This window comes from Acomys russatus, chromosome X, assembly GCF_903995435.1.
Source record: "Acomys russatus chromosome X, mAcoRus1.1, whole genome shotgun sequence".
Classification (NCBI taxonomy): Eukaryota; Metazoa; Chordata; class Mammalia; order Rodentia; family Muridae; genus Acomys; species Acomys russatus.
This window is the reverse complement of record NC_067169.1, coordinates 60,417,394-60,432,049: the sequence shown is the minus strand read 5'-3', so window position 1 is coordinate 60,432,049 and position 14,656 is coordinate 60,417,394.

The following is a 14,656-nucleotide window of genomic DNA, read 5'->3' as shown; positions in this document are numbered from 1 at the left end:
GCTTCATGGTTGTATCTCAAGATATGTTTACTCAGCTACTGTTCCAGCTACCTGTAATGCCTGCTTGTGTGCTATCATGTTCCCTGTCATGGACTCTCTCTCTCTCTCTCTCTCTCTCTCTCTCTCTCTCTCTCTCTGAAACTGTAAACACTAATGTAAATGTTTATTGTTATAAGTTGGTTTGGTCATGGTGCTTGATCAGCAATAGAAAAGTAAAACGTGGAGTCCCTTTTGAGTAGGTCAACTACTGTTGAGCATGAAGCAAGTCTCAGAAAGTAGTTGACACACCCAATTGTTACTCTTCTGAAGATAAATGATACTTTTCATCTTCCAAAAGCTATCAATTGCAAATAGTTTCTCCCTCAGGGGTAGGACTTTGTACTGGGATTTTGTCTGGCTTGAACTTGTACACTCTTGTACCTGATGTAATAGTCTCTGTGAAGACTATGTGCCGTATTGCATCTGGAAAATATTTTCCATGAGCTGTCTAATATTTGTGGCTCTTTTAATCTTTCCACCTCCTCTTCTGCATAGATCCCCAAGCCTTGTCAAGAGGGGTGTGATAAAGACATTTCCTTTATGGCTAGATGCTAAAACATTTCTTGCTTTCTCCTCATTGCACTTTTTCCTTTGATAATTCAGGGAGTCTAATTTGTGCTGCCTATATACTCATATGTGAAGGACTATATACTTGAGCATGGATGACCTACAAAGGATCATGCCCTTAAGGAAACCAGAGTCCCCTTCTCCCAGAAACTGTCGTCACCTATCATTACCTCTTCCCTTAGAATAAGGGGTCATGAACTAATCTCTCTAGTCATATATGGTTGACAGACTTGAGGTCAGATATGGTGTAGGCAACTACAACTGAAATGAGTTTATGAGTGCAATGGTGGTTTTGTATGTATAAAGTATTGTTTTCCTTACTGGTCCTCCTTGACCTCCAGCTCTTACAATCTTTAAACGCCCACTTTCATCATAGTCTCTGAACTTTAGGTGTGGGTATATACTATTTGTGGCTGAGTGCTCCACTGACTTCTATACATTTTGAAAACTTATGAGTTTCTGAGCTAACCACAATCTACTGCAGCAGGAAACTTCTCTGATGGAGTCTGAAATGGTATGATTCTGTGCATATAGAAATATCAATTTACTGCACAGTTTGGCACTAAGACCACTTAACAAAATAATATTGGTAACTTTAACTTGAGGCCTGTGACTGCATCAACCATGGATTTGCAACAGATTTACAGTATCTGGCATGAGTTTCCTTTTGTGGAGTAGGTCTTAAATCCAATCAGAAACAGGTTGCTAAATCCCATAGCATTTGTGTCACTATTGTACTCATGAGAATATTTTGCCACACCAGTCATTACTGTAGTTGACAATCTACATCTGAGTAAGGCTGTAGATTATTTTTCTTCATAACAGCTTATATAGCACCATCTAATGCTAGCTTAGGTAGAAGAAGAGTTTCATTAAATGCCAATTTGATTTCTCCATGTTTAATGACTCAAGTATGCTGTGTCTTCTTAGATAGGATCATGCCATAATGTATTATAATGAGCGAGAGACAAATTTTGCATGTTCTGCCTCATATGTAGAACTTAATATCAAATCATTAGGTGTGTATGTTTAACTTGGCATAGTCATAGAACTGACAAAACTATAAAGGGCCATTTATGTGGCGAAGAAAGAAAGATCTTAAGGAGGTTAGATAGCATAACATTGATGCCATGAAACAAAAAGAGAAATAATGAGGATGGAGGTTTATGTGGGAAGAACAATGGGATGTAGGACAGAGGAGAGTGTGGAAAGGGTAGCAAGCACAAAGGATATTTGAAAAAGTGACATAGAAACTTGCTATTTTATAGGAGTCATATAATAAATACTTATAGTAACATAAAATTGTTTAATTGGAGTTACTACTCTGCAAAAGTGATAAAACCACCCCAGAAACCATACATGAAGTATAATCCCAATGCCTGGTGTGAAACACGACCCTTTTAATTGTTGGTTAAAGGTATCTCAGAGACTCATAAAACAATACAGGCTGCTGTAATTTCTTCTGATTTCTCTCCAGAACCTGAGGGCGCATTAGATCTTCAGAAGTCCATAATGATTACTAGTGAGGTTATGGTAGTTGATTACTTCAGTTTCCATGTTGACACAGTTAATTGCTAGCAAGTTCTCAGTTTCCTTGAACATCGATGCCTACTATATAAGGTATGTACACTACAAAATACAGTAAAGGTCAATTAAAATACTCCATAAAACTACCTACACATGGGGCTGAAAATGTAGAGGATACTTGAAGTATTAGCTGTTATTAATTCTTGTTTGAAATGAGTTTAAGAGTATATTTCCACTCCCAATTCTTTGTTGGAGAAGAAACCCATTGTGTCTGAGAAAATTACCTTATTTGAAAATAAAGTCATAGAAGATAGAACTAATTAAGTTATGATGGAGCTATACTGGGGGTACAATATACTCTTAAGTCATTATGACTAATGACCTGATTTCTACAAGTAGATATTTGAATGCACACACACACACACACACACACACACACACACACAAACACACACACACACACATACACGGAGACAAAAAGAAAGAGAGAGAGAGAGAGAGAGAGAGAGAGAGAGAGAGAGAGAGAGATTTGAATGGTCTCTTTTGAAGATCAATTATGCTGCCTTTTCCTCTGAGGAAGAATGGATCCACCAAGACCTTGTTCTCAGACATCCAACTTTTGGAACTAAAATTCCAAATAAATGATTATAAATAAACTCAAAATAAATTAAATAAATTCCTGTAATTTATTCTACCCCATTTGTTATACAGTCTCACAAAGCTAGTGCACTAACCAGCAAGGCTGGTGTGTCTACAAGTCAAATCTTGTTCCCTTTTTGACCCATATGGTACATTTTGACATTCTTTTTATGAATGGCATGAATTACACTGATTAAAAGATTTTTCTTTTCTGTCAGGAAGACTCAATTCTTCTTAAATAATTTTTAAAAAATTATCAGAATTATATTTGTTTCTTCATGTTTTTTCAGTAGCAATCTACGTTCTTAAGTGATGAACAAACCAAAGAAGCATCCATGTGGGATTCAAGATGAGTGGATATAAAATAGCCTGACACAAGAATGATCAAAGACACATGTGGTTATAAGACTGCTTTTTCCAACATGGCATTTAATAAAAAGGTAGCATAATGGACGTATAACAAGTACCTGCTTGCTGGGTGCCAGTGTCCTTGCCAAAAGGAAATATGCATACTCAAAATTTAACAACCACATCTAGTCTGACAATATCCTAATACACAATTGTACCTGAAAGGCCACATAATTAATAGACTTTTTGAAATTTAAATAATAATTCAATATACAATATCCGATCCCTGCCAGAAGATAAATGATTCTTCTTAAGTTGATTCTAAGTAGAACAACATGTAGTGGGTACTCATTTGTTTCCCTCTTGAGATTTAAACTCACAAGAAAATTGAAAACAATTTAAAAATGTATGTCTTTTTTATGTGCGTTATACTGGTCATTCTTTTTCCCTGCTTGGGATTTAACACAGTCTTTTAACTAAAAGCTTAACATTTATTCTTATAAGCACTAACATTGAACAATCTCCAAACATTTAAGCCCATAAATGTTTAAAGTTCATTTAAATAAAGAGATGGTGACATGTGCTTTGTAAGCGGTTTGAAGTATTTATGTGGTTTTAATGTTGCTACTAATTATCATAATTTAACATCAATGTGGTGCCAGCTTCTATACAAATTGGAACCCACATGGTATCAAATTTAACAGTTAATTCATTGGATTAAATAAGAAAATTAATTGGTCTTGGCTTCACCACATAGGCAAAGTAAATTGTTTCCAAGAATTTCTACTATACAATAAATAAATATCAGACTGTATAGCAAAGACTTGCATTATGGCATCAATTTTTAGACACATTGAGTGGAATTAGAATTTGATACCATAAGATAAAGGTCACTAACAAGTCTGTTTTTAGTTCAGATATCAACTCTAAGTGGGGTTCCTTACTTATCTTCATTTCTGCCTACTCTGTTACAAATTTGAGGTTACAAAATTGAAGAGTTTTTCAAAACTCTCTTAAGTTCTATATGATTCACTAGAAAAACTCAACTCAAGAAACACTGTGGTCATACCAATCTTATTTTGATAAAATTATAAGTAATCAAATATAAGATACATAGGGTAAAGTCTGGAAAAGTTCCTAAAATGAAGACTTCTTTCCCCATGTGTCACCTTCACTGTGTATTGATATAGTCCCAACCAGGAGTTTTCTTTGAGTATTATTATCCAGACTATTATATAGGGTTGCATAACATAAGCATGGTTTGCCAGGCACAGTGATGCACTCCTGCAATCTCAGCACTCAGGGAGGCAGATTCAAGCGGATCTCTGTGAGTTCTAAGCCAGCTTGGTTTACAAAGTGAGTCCAGGACAACTAGGGCTACACAGAGAAACCGTGTCTCAAAAAAGCACGATAAATAAAATAATTGGTCGTATTTATCAGCTCAAATATGTCACTTCTCTCTCCAGAAGTCTAGTCTCCAGCTAGTGGTGCTACATGGGGACTTTTAGGTGATGCAAAATTGATTGAAGTAAGTACATTTTTTGAAGAAGGAATTTTAGATTTTATAACATTTCCCTAGTTTTAGTTGCTCTCTCTTTTTTCATGCTTCCTGCTCCTGCCACCACTCTTGTCTCTTTGTTTCATATTTCCATTCTTCCAAGATAAACTCTTTTTATCTTTTAATTTTTAATCATATCTTTCTATTATGTAGACCTGGCTGTCCTGGAACTTGCTTTGTAGACCAGGTTGGCGTTGAACTCATCAAAATCCACTTGCTCATGCCCCTGTCTCCAGAGTGCTATAATTAAAGGTATTTGCCAGCATGTACAACTTATAATAGACTCTTATTTCCTAAAACCCTATACTAAATATGGATCTTTTCCTTAATTTGTTTTTGGTCACAGTGTTTTAGTACAGCAACAGAGAAGTAACTGATAAAATAGCGCCTATTGTTTTAAAGTATTTTCCTTCCATCTGTAGTCTTTCTAAGAATTATATCATAAATGGATATTATATTTTGTCAATGGATGTTACTACAACATTTATTACTTTAAAAGCCCAAATCAATAACCAACAGTTATTCAAGACATATTTTATTAGATGTTAATTTTTAAAAATCGAGTATCACTAAAGTGCCAGTATTTTAATTCATTAAAATAATGGAGTTATGTTTATTACAGTTCAATATAATAAAATACCAGTGTGTAGTAACAATAGCATTTGTCTAATTTATTTTATATCTTTATTTGTAAGTAGTTTATAAATTCATTTGATACTTTTTCAGTGTTTGTATAAACTACTGCAAGTCCAATGTTTATTTTAACTTTGTTGACTTGAAATAATACAGAAAATCCCACTTTTTAAAAAAAGTTTTTTGAGACATAGTTTCTCTGTGTTGTCTTGGCAGTCCTGGATTTGTTTTGTAGACCAGGCTGGCCTGGAACACACAGTGATCCACCTGCCTCTGCTTCAGGGAGTGCTGGGGTTACAGGTGTGTGTCACCACTCCCAGCAAACCCTACAGTTTTTAAGAAGGGATCTCATATATCTCAGACTGATGTATGATTAACTGTACAGCTAAGTCTCATATCTACTTTTGACCTTTCTGTTTGTACATCCATGTGCTGAGATTACAGGTATTAATTCATACCTGGCCTCAAAGCAATAATTTAAGTACGCATTTAGAGTGAGATACTTTTTTATTATGTTTCTTTTTTAATGTACACATTTGTATTATTACACACGAATAAAATAAACTGCATATAGCAGGAAGAACCATGAGACAATCAGGAATTATATAATTGTTACATCTATAGTGATTTGACTATTTATATTTGGCAAACTTGAAGTAAATATCTTTCCTATTTTATTGGGTCTAAATTTCTGAATGAAGATTAATATCTATCATATCTCATCTCTATTAACTTAAAACATCTATCTTGATCAAAAAAAATATTAATCCCTAACCAATTAAGCTTAATTGTAAGACTAAACTATCTGGTCTCCAACTCCATCAGAGACTTGAAAAGGAATAAACTTGATTACCTGAGAATGATGAGAGTGCAGGTTAGTAGCTTTCCAAATGAGAAGATGACAGAGACAGTTTGTTACCTGAATAGTCACCTAAAACTCTCTATGACATTGGAGCATCATTTTCTGCCTTCTGGACCACTATATCTGGAGACATTTGTGAGGCAGGAACTATTGACGACTTGCTTACTTGGCAGAGTTTGGCTATCCAACTCTGCCTGCATTTAAGCTTGCCTATTTTTAGGCAGAATTCTGTCTGCGGCAGAAAAGGACATTTTGCCCAGTGGCTGCAGAACAATCAGTTAACTTATATTGCTAATTCCACTACATGGGGATAGCTCTGAGACTGGCTGAGAAACGAAGTTCTATGCATAGACAAGGCTTCATGATGGTAACGGATTCTCTGTGACTTATTACTAGAGGCCATTCTTAGTACGGCATGAAGAAAGATTTGCAGATGTCTTACTTCTGTTCATACAATGAGCCAAGAACCAGCCTTAATTGCTCCTTGCTTCCTCCACAATTCATACAATTATAATGTTAGAACTGTGTAAGGCTTGTGAGAAATTATGTCTTCAGAACAAAAGAAATGGACATTGATGCTGGATCAGACCTGACAGGATTCATTCCTCTCAGCATGCTGGACACTGACATCCTGCATCCTCCTTGTTCTAGCCCCAGACATCTTAGTCGCTGTTACCCATCAGAACAGGGCAGCTTCCAGGACAGTGTTGTAGAAAGCTCCTGATCCCAATTGGTCCAACATTTCAGACTGTAACACACAGGACTCCTGTTTAGCCTGGAATTTTGCAACATTTAGAAAATGGGCTACAAATGCCATCCCTCAATTGCTTAACCATTTTTTCAATTTTTTTTTTTTTTTTTTTTTTTTGGTCTCATCAAAGGTATTTTTTGCCCTAAATCAGCCTGAAGAAACCTTAAGAGAACAAATTCCCATTTTCTCTAAGGGGAGTTGGGTAGGTTTCTGTTTGCTCTCTTGGTCTACAGATGCTTATTTTCATTGGGAATTGGTTATAAGTTATTAGTGGTCTTATAGAGAGAGAAAACTAGGTTGGACTCAGGGACATCTCCATTTTCTTTATCTTTGTTTTGTAAGTAAGGAGATAGGAGCTGAAAAGAAATAAAAGGGGATATAGAAATATAGAGGGAGGATAGAACAAAAGGTAGATTTTTGAATCTATTCAACTCAAGGCCTTAATTGTTACTCACAAATAAGGTTATTTTTAATTCACTGGTATTGAATTTTGTATGTTGATGTAAATTATGGTCATATCAAATACTAGTCTAAATTTATCACAAGAATATATATCCTAGGTCTAATAGATAAATATGATTCCATAGATATATAAGGTAAATAGTTAAATAAGGTCTTCAAAAGCCTCAGAGACCTACATAATACGGCATTTAAAGATGTTTTTATTATTCTAAAGATTCTTTGACAAGACATCATGTGTTTTTTAAAACTATGTATCAAGTTTGAGAAACTATGTTACATATTTAGTCTCAAGCAATAATCACTGCTTTGCTATTCTGTAGCTAAGAGTAATAAAAAAATATTTAAGTTTTCTACCGCACAGCTTTCTCTCTTTGAAATGAGAATAGTACTATTAAAATATTTAGTCATTTAAACAACACCAGTAGTAGTTTAGGCATTAATCACAATCATGAACAGATTTTAAGCACTCAAGCTTATTAGCTGTCGACAGATTTTTATCACTTAACATACTCAATTTTCTTCCAAGTTCATACCCAAACATGGATTTAACTTCAAAATTCCTCTAGTCAGTGCTTTGGGTAGTGACTTAAAATTATTGATGGTGACTTTCAAATTGAATCCTAATTTCAGTTTCTACATTAGTGACAAATCCATGTTGTTGACTGGATGGTACTTGGAGTTAATGATTAATGGAGTAAAACCTGCTGTTTATGACTCTAGCCATTATATATGATAATCTTTAGGCTTATTCCATTAGGTGGTAATTTGACACTTTTTAATGTAATAGTCTAATATTATTATAAATAGTATTTTCACTTGGAAAGATTATTTACTTTGATCTTTAGATCATTATTAAGAATATTATATTTCAGTTAGAAAGAATAAATTGAAAATGGCTTGAGGCAGCCAATCATCAAAGGATTAGTTTGAAAACATCATGCTGTATACATTATATAATTTTTATCATTTAAAATAATTGGTTTGTGATTCAGTGTTCAACAATTAAGTAATTGAATAGCCTAAAATATTTTTTTTTACATTTGTAGTTCCAGTTATAGTATATAAAAGCCAATAAAGGATTGCCTAATAGAATAAGGAAATACAAGCCTCAAATAGAAGGGAAATTCAAAACCAGTGCAACAAGTGAGTGGAAGCTGCAGCTGTCCTGGAAGGACTAGGCTAGCTTCAGTGATCAAAGCCACAGGGAGTTTGGTGGTCTTGAGATCATACAAAGTGAGGAATTGGAGTGAAGGCTGTCTTCTAAATCCAGGAATCATGAATCATACAGGTTCAGTGAACCATAGACGTTAAATCCCCTATTCACTGGAATAAGAAAGAAGATAGCAAGAATTGTTTGTATATTTTATTTTTACCCTTCACTGTATGTTAGGATTATTTTTATAAAATATTCGTGTCTCTTAGTTTCTTTCTTAACCTGGCTATCATGCAAATAAGTGAGGCTCTTTTTATATTTGTTTATATGGCTTTACAACACAATCTTGAGAAGTTTGTCTGTTCTTGATTCTCGATGTTATTATGACTCCATCTTTGTCAAAATCCCCAAGTTACTTGGTTTTTAGTTCTTTCTTTGCTCCAACTGAATTTTCTTCATCTCTCTTGTACTTATTCTTGTGTCTGAATCCCCTGGATGAATTCCCTACTTCCTCTTTTAACTCCCCCTCCCCTACCTTGGAGGAAGCCCAGCCTTATTCTTTGCCCTGCTCAACATACACCTCATGGCTGTAAGCTGCTTTATTGGCATACAAGGGGACAATTGGTGAGCAGAGTTCATGCAACAGAGACAGGAGATTCTCATAACAAGGCTTGCAACCAGATATGGGGAATACAGAAGTCAGCATTTGAGCTACACAAAAACCTTATGTCTGCAACTATAAGCTTTAAATAAATTCTCTGAAAATGAACAACAGTGGGCCTTTTCTAACTTAGACTGAGGATTTAAATTTAGTTTACCTTCAATATGATGCCAACAAATTAATGTTAAGGTCTTTAGTTTGATGATGTATCTCTATGCCTTGGCAGAGGCAATGCACACCTGACCAGAGCAACAGTTTCCAAGCAAGAGAAGGATTTCCTAGAAGTCAGTGTCACTATGTATTCAGAAACAAGTAGCATCATCAACATTATTTGGAACTTGTAATTAGTTCTCATTCTTGCATCCTCACCAAAGCCTACTGAACCAGATACTCTGTGGGTGGCATCTAGAAACCACTAATTTGAAAAGCCTTCCAAATTACTCTAAATCACGCTGACATTTGAGACCTATTCTTCTTGATAAAATCCCAGTAAAAAGAAATATGTAATTCTGAATAAAAATAATTTCAGAAAATTATGCACCTTATGGATCTCAACTCCTTACATACAAATCAAAGATTACTATTTAGTAAAATTCTACCATTTACTGTCAATATAATATTAAGAATTTAAATTTGTTCCCATGTCTTTATGTTAAAATGTGTCAAATAAACTCCCTGATCTTCTGGCTTTTAAAATCTCAACAGCTCCTTTTTCACAAAGTTTCCTGAGACTTAGGTGTAGGAGTTGTATTACTTGCTCTCCTAGTAATTTCAGAAGCTACCTCCATATAATTTCACCTACATGACTGCCTAAATATGAGATGAAAAAGTATAACAATGCACATACTAAAGTGGACTGGGGAAAACCTACAAGGCCTCAACCTACACAAAGACTACAGGAAATGAAAAAATGCTGAAAGTGGCAGAAGCAGTCTTCCCCAGAGAAGATCATACCAATTGGTTATCCAATACCAAATGGTCATTCCTGAAAACATACACACAATTAACATTTTAGAGACTATGGAGGTTATATTTTGGAACATACATGTATGTACATATATAGAGAGATACTAAGAGACTTAAAGAGATTAATACTTATAGAGACTAAACAGTTTATATTTAGGAATTTACATGCATATATACATACATGTATGCATGCATTAACAATTAATGAGGCCAGCTATGGTAGGGCATGCCTTTAATCCCAGCACTTGGGAAGCAGAGGCAGGCAGATCATTGTGAGTTCAAGGCGAGCCTGGTCTACAAAGTGATTCCTGGACAGCCAAGGCTAACACAGACAGACCCTGTCTCAAAAAACCAAATCAAACCAACCAAACAAACAAACAAAAAACAATTAATGAAGAGGTAATGAATTTGAAAGAGAGAAAGGAGGTTATATTAGCCAGGGTTTTCTAGAGAAACAAAATTGGTAGAATTTGGAATTTATTAGAATGGTTTATTGGCTATTGTCTGATTATTCCAAAAATGTCTATCTCCCAAGAGGAAGTCAAAAAATCAAATGGTTGTTTGGCTCATCTCATCTTCAGGATATGTCAGAATCGCCCCAAAAGTAAGCTCTAATACTAGTAAAGGAAGTCCCTTGCCAGGAAGGGTGGTGGCAAATCACCCAACAGCTAGAGCTTCCTTCATCCTGTCCTTTATATAGGCTGTCACACACAGCTCAAATTTAAGGTGTGTCTTTCGACCTCAAATTATTCAATCAAGAAAAATCCCTCACAGATGTACCCAGATGCTTGTGTTTTAATTGATTCTTGATGTGGTCAACTTAAGAACCAAAAATAGCAATCACAGAGGGCTATATGGGAGAGTTTAGAGAGAGAAAAGGAAAAAAGAGGGATGCTGTAACTGTACTATAATCTTAAAAAACAATGAAAATAATTTTAAAAATGTAATCAACTATATATTCATCCTCTCTTACATGCAGTAAAGACCTGACAAACCTTGCCTGCTGTTCTCTAACCCTGAAACAAGAATCTATTTATATAGTGACAAGGAATAACATGTCTTATCCAGTATCCTCATGCAGAAATCATGTCAGAGCAAACATTTCTATGACTTTATCCAGATTCTAACCTAAATAACGTATCACTAATATCACAATATGCTGTTTTGTTTTAATTTTGTGATAACAATTTGAATGGTCTCCCAACACTTTCTGGGGATCTGACTATTATACTTTCCTCTCACCACCATTTTCTTTGTTTCCAACAATTGATAAAGTCAGAAAAGTTACATCCAGAGAATTTTGGAATTGTATCAAGAAGAGAAGTTTCCTTCATGAAATAGAAGAAATGCCACAGAGAGATCAGGGCCTTGGAGGGGACAAGCAGGTTGCATTCACTCTGGCTCAAACACCGTGTGCTTTATTAGAATTTCTGATACATTTTCCTGTGGGATTTAAAATATCATTTTCCAATGTGCATAGTCACATACATTGTTAAGACTACTATCACTATCTCCTACTTCACTTCAATTTTACAATGATGATTTCAAGTACACTCCCAGTACATCTAGATTACCAGACTTTTCAATCTCCCTTTCATCCCCCTTTCCTCTGCTTCCAACAATTTTGGGATTCCTGTTATCAAGAGTATGCCTTCTTTATTTTAAGTTTCAACTGATTTACTGCCTTCTTATTTCACCGTGAAAACAGAAGCTATCATTTAAAAAGCATTTTAACCCATCTAATGAAATAAATCTGTCCCTATATAATCTACTTTAATATACTTAAAAGATATAAGGGTTATGCTTTTGAATCATTGGGTTATCCTGTACATTACCTGTTCATCCTACAATCATGTCAAAATAGCTCACATCTTAACAGTAACAACAGGAGCACCAACATAAACTTTTCTAAATACAAATCCTTTTTCAATCATTCATAATCACTTTTATGGCAAACCACTTCTTCAAAAGCATCACCGTTAACTTTCCCCATTTTTCCTATCTCATTATCTACCAAATGCATTCCAGTTATATTTTATTCTCATCACACTATTGGGATCTTGCATTATGACCTCTACAACTTACGAACACATACTTAATGTTAATTTTATTTTATATTTTAGCAATATTTTATACAATTGATGACTTTCCTGTCTTTGAAACACTTTCTTCACTTAGCTCTGTTTGTGGTAGAGCTTTTGGCTACAGGGAAGGGAACTGACATACTGAATTGAACTTTATGGCCAATTATGCTATCAATTGTGCTTATATGTTGAAACTATATAACTCTGAACAATAGAAGTCAGAGAATAGATCAATATACTTTTCCTTAATCCCATAGGAAAAAAAGCCCTGTGTTTTAAACTTTTCCAGACTTTTTGCTAATACTATCCATCTGATTACTTATAATCTTTATCAAAAGGGTAATCACAACCATAGTGCTCACTGAGTTCTTTGAGCTATTTTAGTTATTTATACAGAACTTGAGAGGGTTTAGAAAACTCCCAAATCTGTAAAGAACTAGGGAGAAATGAAGGTAAACAGGGAATCCCACTTAAAGATGATATCTGAAGAGAGACTTATTTAGAAACTTGTTCTTTAATTTATGGCATCTGATTTGAATTCTATGCAGATAATGTCAGAATTGACATTCAATCTGTTTTTATCATGGAAAGTTTTAATTTATTCTACAATTTAATACGGTTTTGTGGGTATAACAATCTGTGTGGACAGTTGCTATTTTTCAGAACTTGGAATACAAATTTCCAGGCTTCTCTGATTTTTAACATTTCTCTTGAAAACAATCAGGAATATTTTTTTCTGATAGGCCTGCCTTTAAATGTTTTGAACTTTCTCTTTTGTAGCTTTCATGCCACCTTTTTATTATGTGTTTTCTGTTTTGACTGTGACATGTCATTGGGAGTTTCTTTTCTGGTCTTATCTAATTGGTGTTATATAAGTGTCTTGTCACTGAGTGGAAATCTCTTTCTCTAGGTGTGAAAATGTTCTTCTGTGATTTTACTTCAAGTATTCTCCATGCCTTTGCTGTGGTACTCTTTTTTTTTTATAGTATCTCAAAATTCTTCTAGGCCCTTTTCATTTCTCTTTTTTAATTTATCATTGACATTTGCTGAGTAGTCCACCCTTCGCTTCACTATATTTACCACATGATCTCTTCTGTTTATGAGGCTTTTCTCTGAGGTTTTTGTTTGTCTTACTGAGTATTTTCATTTCCAGTATTATTTCATCTGGTCTTTTTATCATCAATTTTGTTTATTGAACTTAAATTTCCTATGTTCTATTGGTTTTTATCATTTTAGTCATTCCTTTTTTGGGTCTCCTTTGAGTATTTTTACCATAATCCTAATCATTCTTTTTAATTCTTTGTCCAAAATATCTCATAGCTCTTTCTCACTGCAGTTAATTCTAGGGTGGGGAATTGATAACTTTGGGACAGCCAATGTCATCTTTTTTGTTCATATTATTCTATTTTCTATACTAAATCTTCCACATCTGAAGTAGTTCCTTCCTCAGAGTAGGTGTGTACTCTGGAGAGAATTAAGATATGAGAGGATTAAGACTTTTTTTTTTTTTTACTTTTGTGGAACATGTTCTATATCTAGTCTTAAAAATCTACTACTGTATACTTGAGCAAACACTTATCCAAGGGTCAGTATATTTTTATTTGATGGGTCTCTCTTCTACTACTTTCTGGTAAGGCTCCCCATGTTTAGCTGTTTTACCTTTAGTAAGGTCTTGTTAACCCAAGGTTGGGATGTCAGATCTTAGGAAGATGAGTATGTGATCAGGAGGCCTGTGAGAGGTACATGGCTATATATGGTCCATGGATAGTTAGGTTGGGGTCTGTGAAATGGTCTGCATAAACTGTGAGGTATGCATCTCTGTACGATTTCTCAGGTGGAAGAAGCTGTGTCAGTAAGCAAGCAGTACTACCTGAGTGAGGTGTATGGTTGCATGTGGTCTTCAGATGGAAGAGATTGTGTTGGTAGGTAGACAGAGTTACATAAATGAATTGCATAACTTAATGTGGTCCTTGGGTGGTAGGCCCAAGTTTTTTTGTGGAGCAAATAAAATCCTGAAAACAAAACAGATAAAGATAGAACAAATGCACAATCAAAAAATAAAATTATAGACTGATCTGGTTGATAAACATAAATATAAAAATTCAATAAAATAACATGAAAATGAATTCAAGATCATATAGTAAAAAGTCATTTGGACTCTCACCCATGTGTAGACCTTCTCAGCTCTCATTAGCCTAAGACTAGGCATGCAGCTTATGATGTTAGGTTCCAGGTAATCTGCTGAAAAAAGACACCAAGGCAGTATGCAAAAGCAAAGAGTGGGGTTTGCCTCTCTCATCTAGAGGGTGATCCTGAAATGAACCTGCAGGCTCAATTTATAGAAGGTTGGAGGAATTTGTGACAATCTTTAATTTTTCAGGATTGGCTGTTTGGTTATGGGGACTT